General features: G+C 39.8%; 1 long non-coding RNA gene across 2 annotated transcripts; it reads right to left on the bottom strand.

The window, feature by feature from the left end:
- Nucleotides 1-202: 202 nt before the first annotated feature.
- Nucleotides 203-3,896, bottom strand: LOC102033427. 2 transcript variants are annotated; one of them, XR_265299.2, is made up of 3 exons: nt 3,767-3,896; nt 3,461-3,544; nt 203-1,996 (listed from the first exon to the last, which is right to left on the bottom strand). It is a non-coding gene; the product is annotated as an uncharacterized LOC102033427 (long non-coding RNA). The 2 variants fall into 2 exon arrangements; XR_004081609.1 differs by lacking the exon at nt 3,767-3,896 and having other exon boundaries at nt 3,461-3,701.
- Nucleotides 3,897-5,682: the final 1,786 nt, after the last annotated feature.

Below are 5,682 nucleotides of genomic sequence, written 5' to 3'. Positions count from 1 at the left end.
TTTGGAACTGAGATAACAGATAAGAAGTGTGAGGTGCTGCTTTTCTGGTATCCATGGCACAACTCCTACCTCCTTCTACAGAGCTCACTAAGTTCTCTCTCTTCCCTGTCCTTCTATTTTTCCCTTTGTTTTTCTTGGGTTTCTTCCCCTGCTTTCTGCTGTTGGATTTTTCCAATGCAGGCAGAAAAGGGCCAGTGGTGTGTATTTTCTCAGGATATTTATTAGGTGCAACAATGATGAATAAAATGGTCATGGGAGCCAAATATGTAATAAATAAATTCTATTACACTTTTGTCCAGCTGTTTAGCTACATGGGATTTTGGTTGGACAGATAAAAGGGATATGCAACAGGAGCAGAGGGTGGAGGTGGGAGAAGAAACCGACATTTTTTTTCAAACACTATTCTTGACCTGCTGATTTATGGAAAAGCAAATCAATAGAATAAATTTGTCACTAGATCTACAAATATCCTTAAAGGCAATCATATCTAAGGAGGATTAGGAGGAAGAATTTAAAGATGTATCTTGTAATGCTGAGGCCAAAAGTCCACCTGTATGCTATGTGCTAGTGTTCAGTACTGAATTATTTTTCCTCTTGATATATGGGGGCCAAATTTTCTTTACAGATTTTACCCATTTAAACCCAAGAACCTTTAGCTTTTCTGGGATGAGTTGTCACATCTGTGCACTCGGGTGACAAGTGTGTCCCCCAGCAGGCTGCTTGTGATAGCTGTCCAGTGCAGGAGAGCTGTGTGACGCCCTGCAGCAGGCAGGCAGCACTGCAGGGGCACAGCTGCTGTGATGTGAGATCCTGTGTGCTCCTAACATCCCTCCTGCTTTCCACTGAGTGCATCCCTGGGAGCAGCTTGTGTGGATAACTGACCTGCATCTTCCTGTTTGTTTCCATCCTCACTCTTCAAACACTGCAGAATTCAAATGATGAACAAACCCGCTTGGCAAACTTGGCAGGTTCTCACTTTATTCATGAAGGCAGATCTAATGTTCCCTGACAAATTGTTCCAGAGAAACTGTCTTGTAAAATACAGGATCTGCCAGTTCCTTCATACCAAACCATATTTCTATTAGGACACAGTGTTAATGGTTCACTGGAAAGTACAATGCTTGGTGCAGAGTGAATCTGAAATCATTTAGCACACTTGATTGTTAACTGAGCTAACTATCCTGTGAGTGCATTGGCTGCCATCTGTCCATTGCCTTGGCAGCCTTGGAGGGGGGATAATCTGGGAGCTGGCACCGCTCCAGTTTGCCGCAGGTCTGCTTTCGAGTGTTTTTGTAGCAGATGTTGTGCCACATGCCCAAAGCTGCTGCCTGGAAGCTGCTGTGTGCTCAAATTCTTAATTTTGGGGGGGTGTCTGATGGTCTTTGACACAAGATTTACATTTGTCTTAGCAGCTCCTTATGGAGTGCCTTTGTTATAGATGATAATCTGATGAAAGAGCCAGAACCAAAACCTTGAGGCCTCTGTCACAGGATTTTTGGTGGTTACAATGGACACTGGATTGGACCCTGACTTGCCAGTTGATGATGTAATTTCATCCTTTTAATGGTGTGTATTTGAAAGTGTGGCACTTAAAAAACATTTAGTATGGAATTAGGGAGCCCTCAAGTTTGCACTGTGCTTTTAAGGAATTCAATAGTCCTTGCTTATCTAAGATGCTCCAAAACTGTTTATATACATAGATCCTTGCGTGTTATGCACAGGGAAACTACAAATTCCACTGAATTTTTCCTCCTCTGTTATCTTCCATGGATAACATTATTCCTCTGAAAGCCAGTTGATCCTAAATTAATGTAAATCAGCCAAGGTAAGGTGAAGCTTTAGGAACTGCTGCATTTTTCAATCCCACGATTAAAATGCTTTGCTCTTCCTGTGCAGCTTGGTGCTTGTCAGCAGAGTAGCAGGAGGGAATTATCATCTTGCTGCAGCAACCCCTGCTGCTGCTGATAGGGAAGATTTCTTCTTCTCTCATTCCTTGCTTCTCATTAACAAAAAGCAAAAGCAGAAAAAAGTAAATTAGGCAATGCAACATGATGGATCTCAGTGCATTTTCTACATGTCATCCATTTCAAGAGGTTTGCTATATGAAACTTGTAGCTGCTGGGCCATCCAAAGCATCTTTCTTCCATCCTGGTCTATATTTCCACTTGATGACTTTGTTTTGGACTGCCTGGATGAGTTCGTGGAGGATGACAAATGATATGAATGTGCCTGTTCAGCTCTAAAGCAACTGCCCATAGATTTGCTTCTGACTGTGTATGCAAATAAAATATAGTACAAGAGGTGACCTGTTTTGTGTTAGGCATGGGAAACTTCCTAATCTCACTAATTAATTTATCACCCTTCAGAGGAAAACTTGTAGGTTGTTTTTTCAGATGTGGCTTAATTTGCCTTTGTGCAGTGTCCATGCTTCTTTGAGCTTAAAATGTTTGGTTCAGAGTCTCTGCTTCTGAAAACATTAAAGGTGCATAAAATAAAAATGTGATTACAACATTCAATCTTCTTAATTAGTTTCTATTGTTTAGTCTGTTAAATGCCATTTTCCTGTCAGGGAAATTCATCCCATGTGCAGGGAGCACTGCTGGAGTGCTGCGGAAGTGATGGGTTTTGAATATCTTGAGTTTTGGGAAAGGCCTTCAAAATATCTCTAACTGGAATACTGACTAGGTAGTTAATCATAATCTAGGGTCTCAGGCTGAGAAATGCTCCTAGTTCATGCTGTGTGTGCAGACATCTGTTACTCAGCAACAAATGTCACTCTCTTTCCAGATGAGTTATTAGCAAATGTTAAAAAGACAGGTATACAGTAAAAGTTTAATGCCTATGAAATGACCTGTGAGGCTGCAAATGCCTCAGCATATGGAATATAATGCTGAGTAATAAAGAGATGAGCATTCCAGAGTATTTATGATGATTAAAAAGAAAAAAAAAAAGAAGAATAATACTGCTGCCATGTAAAAATGAATCAAAGAATTCAATTTACTGTTCCGACAATGCATGCTTTACAAATGTACATGCTATAGTTTATGGAGGCATTTAGCTGAACAAGGCAACAAATGTTTTCTGGGAAATAATCTGAGGCAATGTATTTGTCTGCAGCTGAAAATGTGTAGTTGCTTTCCTAAGGATTGGAAGCAATCTTGCTAAAGCAGAACAAGAAACTTTTACAATATCAAGACGCCAGGAGAGAGTGGACAGAAAAACTTCATTTCAGTAAGGTGAAGATATGACATTTATTGATCTTATAAGATAAAATACTTCACTTTTCTGTAACTATCAGCATAAGAATAGAGTTAGAGCAAGCTCTAGCCATCACAAGTATTTTATTTCCCATACACCGCATACTTTAAGTTACATAAAAACAAGTATCTGCAGTATTTCTCTAAAACATAGACATTAAATTCTGTAGTATTTGCATCAGGAAAGCTTCTCCTGTTCTTACCTGTTAAAGCCAGAGACAGATGTTGGCAGTTCTGGTGCTCAAATGCTTGTGCCCGTGCTCCAGGATGCAGCACCTCTCTTTGTGCTGTGTGTGCATTGGGGTAGGTAATGAATGAGACCTGATTAATCATGGTACAAGTAATTTGGAAGACAGGCAATAAAAACAAAGAACTTGAAAGTTTTTACAAATAAAGCTGTGCAGAAGCCTTACTTTATCTTCTATCCATCCTCCTTATCCTAAAGTCAGGCACCCTCCCTTTCCCTCATCTTTTCTCCATTGCTTAGCAACACTCATGGGTGAACTTACTTAAAGCAGAGCTTTGTTCCCAGATGTGATTTCAGTAATATTTGCAGGCTTAACCGTTCTGAGATGTGAAAATCAGCCCCCTTCCTCTGCAACACCATTAGCCTACTTCACTAAATAGTCTTTCTTGTTCTCTCCTGCACCCCAGGCATGTTTCAGTTTTTGTCTCTACTGTTTTGATCTAACCAAGAGAGTTGTGGAAAGAGGGGGGAGGTTCAAATAAAGCTTTAATTATGGAGGACACACATACAATGTGCACAGCAAAGCTGTTTGTTGGGAATAGAATTGAAGTGTAAATGCAGAATGGTCAAGAAAAGAACTCTTATTTCTCTCAACTCAATTTGATTTTTTTTGAAGTTGAGATTGAATAAAAGGCATTTTTCATGCCAGCATTTACATGCTGAATTGGTATGACCAACCACATATTACAATATAGCCTTGAACAATCATTTTAAGTAGGGAGAAGCTACAGTAGCTAATTGCTTCCTACACAGTTTTTCTAATTTTGGCAATACAGTGACATATCAGCACTTCCTAGAAATGCTCAGTTTGCCAGGCTAATCTGCATCTGTATTTAGTTCTGTTTCTGGAGGATGATCTGCTTTATCCATTCTGTTTCCTCTTGTTTTCCCTGGCTGCTTTTCTGTAGCTCACTACACTTTTAGTTATGGGTGGGTTCTGTGTGTTTTCCTCTGCAAGCCAGAAGATGTTAATGCACATCTCTTTGATCTTAGAGACAAGCTAGATCACTCACCAAGGACACTTGTGTTGAAATGCAAACATTTCCATTGAAGTCTCTCTCAATTTATGTGCAGAACACTGTATGTAAAGGCTGGTGGTGAGCCTTCAAGGGTTCTATTGCTTCACCAGTGCCATAACCACCTTGCTGATATTCCACTGAGAAGTTCCTCTGTTTTGGAATGGAAGACTTCCCAGGTATGGAAAGCCTTGGAGCTTGTGCCAGGCAGAATGATCTTAAGTCAAGTCTTTTATGTTTAGGCCTGTCTCATGGATTTTGAGGTTGACACTCCAGCTGAATTACCAACCTTGTGAAATCAATAATTTTGGATTGGCTGTTGCCCAGTGGGGATGAAATGCACACTCATGTGGTCCCTCAGCTCTAAAACAGCTAATGAAATAAGCCACTTAAAAAAGCATGTATACTGCAGTGGCAAATCCTCTAGCATTTTTTAAAGATAATCACAAAGCAGATTCTGGGAAAAAGCTGCAGAATTTTTCTTTGACTTAGAGAATTGTAATTAATCTGTAATCTGCTTGATTCAGTTTGTTTGGATAGAAATCAAATGAATTTGAGTTACTGTGCATTCTCTGTGTCTCGTGTCACAGAGCTTTGCTGTAGGGTCCTGTCCTTTCAACAGGAGAATGAATTAATAAAACCCTATGTTATCCCTAAGTGAAGTATTTACAAAATAAGAGGATGCCTGAAAGCATTTATGACAAGAGCACTGAAGAACTTTGTAACTCTTTACTCTGGCTCCCATGTGCCTAGCTAGTACGTTCCTACTGCTGCACCTTGTTTCTCCAAGGAAAGTGCTATTCCCTTTAAAATCTTTCATGGTATCTGAGTGTTTTTTTAATTTTTTTTTATTTAAGTGTTTAAGTATTTAAGAGGAAAAACCGAACAAAAAAAAAAGGAAAATAAAAAGGATTGAGAAGGTATCTTGATTCTTTTGTCTGAGAAAGGCAAGAAAGCAAGTCAGCTCTGACTCATTCTTAACATGTCAGATTTTTACAGATACACTTTTTGATTGATCCCTTAGTTGTTTAAATGTGTGCCTAGGAGTTCCAGACAGTGAGGTTCTTCAGGTGTGTTCTCCCTGTTACCACAGATGGTGGTTCAAACATTTGCCAGGTGTTGTGTTTGCACAGGATGTCTCCTATGGGGGAACCCTGGCAGT

Source organism: Geospiza fortis, unplaced genomic scaffold, assembly GCF_000277835.1.
Source record: "Geospiza fortis unplaced genomic scaffold, GeoFor_1.0 scaffold171, whole genome shotgun sequence".
In the NCBI taxonomy this organism is placed as follows: domain Eukaryota; kingdom Metazoa; phylum Chordata; class Aves; order Passeriformes; family Thraupidae; genus Geospiza; species Geospiza fortis.
This window is presented reverse-complemented; position numbering and strand designations above follow the sequence as displayed.